Source organism: Falco punctatus (genome assembly GCF_963210335.1).
Source record: "Falco punctatus genome assembly, chromosome: Z".
Taxonomy (NCBI): Eukaryota; Metazoa; Chordata; class Aves; order Falconiformes; family Falconidae; genus Falco; species Falco punctatus.
This window is the reverse complement of record NC_137586.1, coordinates 67,642,945-67,652,937: the sequence shown is the minus strand read 5'-3', so window position 1 is coordinate 67,652,937 and position 9,993 is coordinate 67,642,945.

Below are 9,993 nucleotides of genomic sequence, written 5' to 3'. Positions count from 1 at the left end.
TCATAACTGTGAGGGTAGAAAGATGACATTATTTATTTTAATCTGTTGCATCCTACTCACATGATTTTCCACCTCCCCAGATGCTCCAGATAGCTTTCCAACCTATTTTCAAGCACTTCTAATGATAAAGCATCAATTACAAGGCTGTTGTCAGATTGCCCTTACAGTTAAGAAACTTTCTTATGCTGTTATCAAAATGCTTCAGCGTACCACTGCCACCTAAAATACCCACAGTATTAAACTGTAGGTGTTTGTGGGATCTTCTAAATGCCTCTGCAAATGTAAGCTTGAACAGCTTTCTGTTGATTCCCTAATTTAGTTAGCAGAAACCTCTGCCTTGTCCTCCTGTCCTTGGTCTCTCTGATTCTGTGCAGCCTAATTAGCTACTAACCTTTAAATGCTGCCACCCTGCCTTGGTCCAGACCACTTTCCACTGAAAGAGGCAGAGCATGAAGCTGGAAGCTTTTTGCAAGCAATGAAATTGTATGTTCAACTCCCCTAGGTTTCAATTCCACTTAAACAAATGCAACCCAAAGACACTGAAGTCACCAGGGGTCTTCCTGTGAGTGGTGGTGGTGTCTTAGGTGCATGTGGTTGGGCCGTTACTGGCACTCCTGGCTCATCATTTAGGAGACCCAGGGCTTGGCTTTTCCACTGAACAACACAATACCTCTGATTTCTGTCTGTTCCTCCATTCAGAGTGGCAAATCATCTCTTTGGAGACTGATCTAAGACCCCTAGTTCACAGGCGTTTCCTCAATATCTGAGGCATGGAGTTAGTCCCACTTGATATTTTTTAAATCAATATTTCATTAAGCAATTCTTTCATGGCATTTCAGTATTCATCTATAATAATTAATATAAGCCTTTTATCTGTGTATATCAAAGCACTTTGTGAAAGTTGGAGAGCATAAAAACTCTGTATTAAAGATGAAGAAATACGAGGCATTGCAGAGGGATTATGTGCTTTGCCCAATTGCCCAGCCAATTAATGGATTAATTCTTAATCCAGTTCCATGTCCACTGGGGCACACTGCCAGATTTTATCTCCTAAATGTGAAATATTCTACATCCAAAAGTATCTAATCAAGTTAATGACATAGTCACTTGGCAGCTGAATTAATACTCTATTTTTAATTAACTTAACAAAAATAAAGTAAATGTGTTTGATTAGGGTGTTTCTCTGAAATTTCTGTATTTTGCTTCAGCATGATTTTCAGTTAATGACATGTCTAACACTCAGCTGTTTGGCAATGGGTTTGATCTTTTAACGTTTCACTCTGGTTGTCTGCACGTACAACTGGGAGAGAAGTCTGTGTCACACAGAGGCATTATTTGTAAGGTGTTTTATCACCAAGACTTAAATAAAGAATACAAATGGAAAGCAGTGTTTATACAAGCTCGATGTTCTCTGATTTCCCTGTATTTTTTTTTTTCAAGGGGTTAGCAGCTTTCTATTTCATAGCAGGAAAGCAACCAAACCAGAGGGACCTCACCTACACAAACACATTTTGTGAGATAATTATTCGACTGACATTACAGAGCTTAAAAACACTCAGACTTCATGGTCTCTGAAGACTGAATTCATTATGTCTTAAGCAAGACAAGATTCTCTTTTGGGAATTTTCTGTCTGTCTGTTTTTCTTGTATATATAGTTTACCTGCTTAGGAGTGAGGCAAGGAAAATAGATCAGCTCTGCTTAGTTGATACTTTTGACACTTAATTTTTTTCTTCTTGAGGGGGAAAAAAAAAAAAAAAAGGAAGAAAAAAGTCTCTTGCTATTCCAAACGTAACCTACTTCTCTTTATGTAGGCAGGCACATGCTTCTCCCCTCAGCTGAGACACGAGGCCCTATTCTTAGCTCCACTTTCATTTACGTTCTGCCTTGAGGCAAGATGCACAGGATATAACAGCTCTGTAGTTATGACTGGTTTCAACTATGCAAAACTAGAGCTTTCCCTAACATTACAGGCCATTTTAAAGATATGTGAAAGGATGTTAGAAACCTGTTACAGAAATCCTATCCAAGGATATTTAACCCTGTCAAGCAAGAAAGGAACATAAAAATTGTTTGGAAATATTTGGAAACAGTCACACAGCAGGGTATGTAACCAGCCTGCTGTTTCAGGCAACCTTTTGGTCGCCAAGAATCAGGAAATTTCTGCAGTGAAGGGGTCAGCACCCCAGTGGATACAGCTCAGTTTGTTGCACTGATGCTGACTTGCACAAATTGACAAACTAGCCCCTCACGCCATTCACCACATGTTATTTCTGCTTTGGCACTAGCTTTCGCACTTTTCCTTCAGCTCTGCACCTTACCTCTCCCTCCCGTCTCTGCATGCAGAGAAAAGGAGAGCAGAATAAGCATTTTCCTGGGGATATGACCTTCATTATCCTAAAACAGGACAAAACAAACAAAAACATTAATTCATAACATCACAGAGTATTTGACTTTTGGAAAAGAGTCAATCTTCCCAGTGAAAATTCTGTCTGCTTTTATTGTAAATGCCCTTGAGTACACCACAAAGTGTTGAGCACAAGAAACAATATGGGAAAGTTTCTTTCCAGATCCTGAAAACTAGGTGTTGACATGAGTGTTTGTGGCTTTGCAGTTCATCCTACAATATCCAAACCAGGGTTTGCTCTGCAGGAGCTCAGCTGGTCACTGGTCATGTCTGGGGAGTGCCCTTGGGAGGTAATGTATCACTTTTTGGTCACTTTGGCCTGGATGCGGGCAGGAGGATACCTTGCCCCCTTGGTGGCAAAGCCAGGCTGTACTGTGGAGATGTGATTTGTTCCACCTAACACCAGAGCAAAAAACTGTCAACTTTGGAAACTGTTGATTGCTTCCCAGCCAAAAATGGGCAGGAAGATCCCCGTCCTTCCCTGTGAAGCTCTTGAAGCCCTCCCTAAAGCCCCTGGACAGGAGCACTGCACAGGGGCTGTGGGAGAGCAGCTCTTCGGGGTGCCTGGCGCGGGGCTCACCCCGCCACAAGGACAGGACAAAGCGAAGTGAGAGGGGAAAGTTTCTTGCTCTTTGTCCTTTCCCTTCTTTCCTGGTGTGCCGGGGGAGGGTGGCCGGTGGTGGGCTGCCTTCTGCCCCTTCAGGCACAGCTGCTGTGGTGGGTGACATGGGTGGGAGCAGGGGCCGGTTTGGCTTGTCCTCCTGTACCTGCTCAGCAGTGGTGCCAGCAGCCGCCGTGCTGGTTTGGGGATTAGGGAAATTAGGGACTGTCCCCAGTTTGGGGATTGGGAAATAATTTCTCACAGGTGGGAGTCCAGCAAAAAAAGCTGTAATGTTGTGTGTGATAGTTTTTAGGCCTTTAAATAACAGGCATCATTTGAGTGTCAGCTGGGTGAAGAGCTGGAGAGGACCTGATCTAAGACCCCGCAAATCAGAAGGCTGATGAAGCAAGTTGGTTTACTGCAGTGGCATATGTTTCCATGAGAAAAAAAGGACTCTGGCTTCAAATCAGTATCCCTGCCTGTTCCCTGAGGCTGAAGAGAAAGTGGGGATTTCATCAACACCACAAGATTTTTAGCAATTAGAGCTATCGGCATGTCTTGCAGCTGGTGCTGGAGCAAAACTGCCAGAGATCTGGATGTTTCCCTTCTCTGGGTAACAATGGTAGATAAAGATGTAACTTCATAATTGACCAGGCGGGGATTTATATGCTCACTGGGCTTTGTTCACAATGTTTCTTTGCACAGCACAAAATTATCATCTGTCATCTGCTTGCTCTTTCCCTTGTTATGCCTGACGAACTGTCTATACCCTACAAATACCCTGCACTGAAAAGCAGCAAAGTGGTACCATTTTTGCAGCCAGGGCATATACACAGAGCCCGTGCATCTGCGTGGACCAAGTTGGTGACTTGACATGGCTACATCGGTCCTCTCTTCCCCAGGACTTCATTTCTTCTTTTGTGTGAAATCCCCTAAGTAAAATGTGGCTTCTGTGGTGTCTGTTATTCAATAGATAGCTCTCTTCCCTTCTATGTTAGCTCTGATGCAAGACTTCTGAATGGTGAAGTTCTTGACTTGGGACATTGCCTGACAGAGCAGAAAAATAAAGACTCCTTGGTAGCATACCTGCAGAATCAAAGTTTGGGGTATCAGGTGAGCTGATATCTGTGTACCTTGTGGCTTTTTTTTTTAGGCTGGTGGTTCCAGAGTCTGATTTAATAGCTAAAAATAGCTGTGCTGCTGCAAAAATGCAGTCTTTGGGAAGTAATTATGTAAAACCTTAGAATATGGCTCTGATCTGAAAAATAATGCTGTAAATATTGTATTGTACAAGTGTGCATTTGTTGTGTTTCATAATTGCCTGGGATCTGTATGTGAAGCTGTTGCTTCTCACTGTCCCTGCTAAAGAAAATGCTGTGCAACCCGAGGGAATAGGGAAAATAGTCCGCCTTTCTCTCTCTGTCTCTCTCTTAGTGGTGTTGGTTTTATGCAACTAACAGGCAGAAGGTAGTAAGAATCTATTTCAGTCACCTGAAGTCAGCAGATGTGACAATTCACAGAGTGAGCAGGATGGCTGTGTGAGAAGGTGCTGTGTCTGCAGCCCATATTCACTGCAGAACTTCACCATAATTTCTCACTTCCAGGAACACATGACTGTTTGGAGGAAAGGCGTGCATTTTCTTTCCCAGGAAAAACAGCTGTCCAGACACAGGGAGATAACTGCCAAGGATCTGACTGATCACCTCTGGTGGTCTTTAGGTAAGGACCATTTGCTGGTTGCTAACCTTCCCCAAACTGGAACTCAATCCCCAGGCATGGCTGGACGGTCTGTGCTGGGCAGGCATTGTCTCTGGTACAAGCATTCCCTGAAGGCTGTAAGTCAGAGGTACCAGGACACTGCACATGTCTTCCCCATCATGACTCATCCCTGCAAGTCCCTGATCAGGAAGAAGACCCTACATCTTCCTTGCATACACTGTCCCAAATATGAATTTGCTTGCATGGCTGATCTTCTCAGTTGATCAAACAGGGAAAGTCCAGGACTGTCCTTATGAATTTGGGGCAGCCCAAAAGAGTGGAAGGGGTCTTCTTGTGGAAAAGCAGCTGTGATCAGCCTGAATCACAAACTGAAACAAAGCTGGACTCGTTCCCTTGGTCTAAATGGTATGGCCAAGCTGACAAGTCCCACTTGGACAGTGCACCCACTGAAGAGCGCAGGTTGCTATGAACAGTATTGCAGAAACTTTTGTGATGCACTGGATGGATGTTCTATTGCTATCTTTTGCACTGTGTGTTCTGTTAAGTCAGTGGTCCTCAAACTGTTTAACCAAGGGCCGGCGCGGATGCAGTGGCAGGCAGCCATCTGCGGCTGCTTGGTTTCCCACCCCAACCCCCGGGAGGGCGTGTGTGTGTGTGTGTGTGTGTGTTCTGTAAATGCCGGGGGCCGGATTGAGGACCCTGGGGGGCCGTATCCAGCCCGCGGGCCGTAGTTTGAGGACCCCTGTGTTAAGGCAGTCAGCTCTTCTCACCAGTTGCTGCCATCTCTTCACATGCTGACAGCACTTGCTGTGCTCCAATAATGCTTCAGCTTCTTTCAGCAGTTTCTCCCCCTTGGGCAGCGCCCATGATGAATCAAACTGCTCAAGACGGAAGTTACGGGAGGCAAGAAAGTCATTAGGCCTGTCAGGTAAAAACTAGCCAGCACAGGCTGCTTGCACCTACCCTGCTGCTGGTGAGGGTCCTATGAGGCTGCTCAGCCTCTGAAGCCTGGAAGTACACACTTGCCCACTGTGCTGCAGGAGCATGCACATTTTTTTATTTATTTTTTTTTTTTAATGAACTTTTGCATCAGCCCAATTTGAAGAAACCTCAGTGTGGTTTGGGCAGAGTTGGATTGGGGTTAGACAGCTCCTGCTGCCAGGTGACCACATATGAATATGGCTCAGAAAAGGTCACAAGAGATGGGTGAGCAGTGCCTCGGAAGTCCTCATGACCTTCAGGCAGAGGTGGAGATGCCAGTGCTGGGTTAGCTCTGGCTGTCCTCTGACCTGCCGGCATTGACCAGGGGCACCTTGCTCAGTCCTCAGGGACCAGACCCCAGCCCGGGCCATGGCAGTGCGGGCTCCCTCCTCTCTCTTACTTACAACTGAGTTCTTGTTTCCCCTGCTAACATCCATCCTGCAGCAGCTGGCATCAGCTGTGGGGGCTGGCACAGGCATAGTATTATTTCTGCAGTGCCATGAGATGTTCCTGGAAAAAAGAAATCACAGGCTGGTGCTCTGTGAAAAACTTCAAGTTAGGCTGCAAAGCAATATCAAGCAGGGTTGCTGGTAATGACAACTGGGAAAACAGGCATTTTCCTTCGCTGTATGTGTAGCTCCATGTGCTGCCTCTTGGAAAGTAATTATATTTATCCAGGTGATTTTACTATTCCTCAGGAAAAAAAAAAAATTAAAGATCCTCATAAACATGTTTTGTGTACTAATCTGGCAGTGTGGCTTTCCTGAAAAGAGGCATCCAGCTCCAGCTTCTTTTCAGCAATAAATTGTAAAACACTTTTTCCTTTTTTTCCTTTTTTTTTTCCCTGGTGACCAAGGAAAATGGTTTTAAAGCACACAAAAAATAAGCTAGTCCCTGGAATTATATATTGGTGTTGTTCTTGACTGTACATTTTATTAAGCCAAATTAATTATTCCTACCATTAGGTCAATGTTAACTGTCATTTTGTCATTGTTAAAGATATTAAGGTTTAGTAAGTGATTTCTTTTATTAACTAGTACATGCAAATGCTGCTGTCAAAACTTAGTCATAATTTTCCTGGCATTTTATTTGAGGCATTTCTATGGGGCTGAATATTATATCTGAATTGACCACTCCTTATATTTGCTGTTATTATTCTTGATAGGTGCTGTTATAGCTCAATAATAAGCCTGGTGGGAAATCCTGGCAAATATGTGATAAACAGGTCATATGTATTTTGCCAAGATTGAAGCTGAGAAATAGCTTATTAAGCTTTTTCTTCTTTGCTAAAAAATGCTGTAAAATTGTTACTTTACCCTGGACAGTAATTGGTAGTCTTCTCAAAAACAATGCCAGCTGAACTCAACGTGTTATGTCTTAGTTAAGAAATAAAGTACAGGGAGTGTTTGAGAGGAGAACTAACAAAACCTGAAGCATTCTTCAGCTTGAAAGGAGAGTGAAAGGCTGTGCAATTTAAAGTACTATGCAGACTATGCTTCATTGCTGCTTCATTCATAAATATCTATATTCTACATGTTTTTCAAGCAAGAAAACCTTTACGTGAGTGAGATCTCGTTGGACTGGCAGCCAAATTAACTTCAGAGTTCTCAGACCAAAAATAAGTACCTTTTGAAAGGAAGCTGAGGCAAATGTGCCACTTATTACCAACGAGCAGCTTGACACCACTTCAGTCCGAATTTCAAGCCAACTATCCACTCAGCAGGAGATATATTTGTTCTAAATTAAACATGCCAGGAATCAGGCTTCAAAGGGAACAAGGCAAGTTCATTGTTTCCACACTGGAAAACTCTGTGTCTGCATCAGTGAATTTTGGCTCACTGATTTTCCTACTAAAATTAATTGCTATCCCTGCTAAACTAGAGCAATTACGGCCTGAAAGCTCCCACACTGTGGTTCTTGGTGAGGGAACCAGGAGTGGGACAGGGCAGAGAGAAGGGTAACTAGCAGTGAACCAGGTTTTATCAGAGATGGAAAGAGGAACACAAGAGAGCTTAGGAAAATGAGGTCTGGTGTTTTAGTGGACTGAATAGTGGTTGAGGATACAAAACAGTTTACTGTGTGTGAAAACCTGATATTATGTTGTGGGATGAGGGAGATGAGCCTTGCCCCAGCACGCCTCTTGCAGCTGCAGTGGATGTTGTTGCTGGAGAGGTATCCACCTGGATGCTATCTGTCACATCCATGTTTACAGCAGGATTAGGAACACCCGTTTTAAGGGGTCTGCAAATCAGTTGGAAAAATTGGTAAGGATCAGGAGTCTGGCTGACACAGCTACGCTCTTAAAGCAATTGTAAAAAACCAGATCATCTGCTTTTCGAATTGTAGCAGGAGAGTAAACAAACAGGCCTGCTTTCTGGGACTTCCCCCCACCCCCCACCCCCAGCTGCATAACACAGAATATTTCTTATATTTGAAATAAGTCATTGGTTGTTATTAAGTAGAATTTGAGGTATGTGAGAAAGAAGCAAAGTGTGAATGTACTAATGAAAAATAAATTGATTGATGCTACAGGGTAAGCTTTTGTAAATTTTGCTTGTCGTATGCAGACTGCAGTGTAGAATCAAAGTCAACACCATTTGAAAACATCCAAATCTGGAGCAGGAATTACTGGGCGAAGTGCTATTCCCAGGGTATTTGGAAGATCATAGCAGATTATATGGATGGTCTCTCTCGCCTTAAAATGCATATTTCTCTGAAGTTTCCCTTCCTTTGCAGACAGCCCTGCAGCCCCAGGGGACAGGCTGTGTCTCGGGCAAGGCTGTGTCAAGCAGAGCAGCTCCTCTCTCCTCCCCCTGCCACGATGGCTGCTCCACAGCAGCAGATGCATCAGGAGGCTGCAGACCCAGCCCTGACCAACACCCAGGGCCAGGGGCTTCCCTTGCCCTGTCAGCACCCTGTCAGCAAGGGACGTGGGGCAGAGGGGATGGTGAGCCTGATGAAGCCAGCTCACACTTGGGCACACCACTGCCCAGGTCTGGGGTGGCAGCTGAACTGGTATCCTCCACCTTTGCCTTAAGCGCGCTCCATAAGCCTGATGTCCCTGAAGCACCAGCGGGCTGGACATGCCCCTCGGGTAGTCCAGATCGGTAACGGTATCTTTGGCTGGGCATATGCTGGGCGGTGAGGTGGGAGCGGCTGTGAGTGCCGCCCGCCCGGCCAGCCCTACAGGTGCTTCAACCGCACCTAGGGCAAGCACCCTTATGAATATGCACTAACCTGTTTTTCCAGCACAACAGATGTCTGTAGTTGGGTTATTTTTGAACGAGTAATCTCTTTGCTTGTCTAAAGTGTTTGTCTGTGTGAGACATCAGGTGGGCTCTAATGGGATGCCGGCATTCAGACATGGTCTCATGATACAGCTGTGTGCCTGCAGATGGATGTACTTGTGAGTGAAGTCTCCTGCTTGAGTGAATTGTCCCGCCAAAGCTGGCAGATCACTCTGTTCCTTGGTTTGGTTCAGTTGCCTTTGGCAGGGTGGAGGTCCAGCAGGCTGCAGCCTGTGGTGTAGCAGTGGTAAGCAAGTCTCAGAGGGCCACACGTCCGTGAACTCCACACAGCTCATGCAATTACCCCCACAGGCGAAATCTGGGACCTTGAAACAAAGCCAGCTGTTTCTCCTGCTTGTTGGCTGAGGCCTGTTTGTATAGCGAGAAGAATGGCAGCACCAAATGAGCAGGATTATTGCGGAAGAAAACATAGCAACAGCACAGCCTCGTCACTTAGTAACAAGGTAGAATTATGATGAAGGAGAGAACATATATAAATAAAATATTCAGGAATATACTTATTCATTAAAATGATACCCAGAAAACAGAGAGGAGAAAGGCAATAGCTAGAGCATCTAAAAATGTTCTTTAATGAAAAAGAATTTTAAATATCTGTCTCCACTGCTCAGAATTGTGTGACAGTATTATCTTCCCACATGAATCTATGCTATTTCAGGTTCTCCTGGCTTTCTTCCCCCGCCCCCCCCCCCCCCCCCCCATCCCCTCACATCGAGTACCAGAGAAGTCTGACAGATGAACTTGCAAGAGTTGCTTTATGTTCCCAGACATAGCTGCTGGTTTGTTATCCTAACCACGTCTATGTGAGTAATGTTCCTTATGTGTCGTCATACCCAGTGCTGATGAATACACGGTGATAATATTTCAGCTCTAAACAGCATCCCAATTAGATTGCCTGCTTTTGCCCCGGGACCAACAGCATGTTCCTCATCATTATGATTGCTTTCCTTACCTCCCAGACCAGGAGAAGAGGAGGAGAAG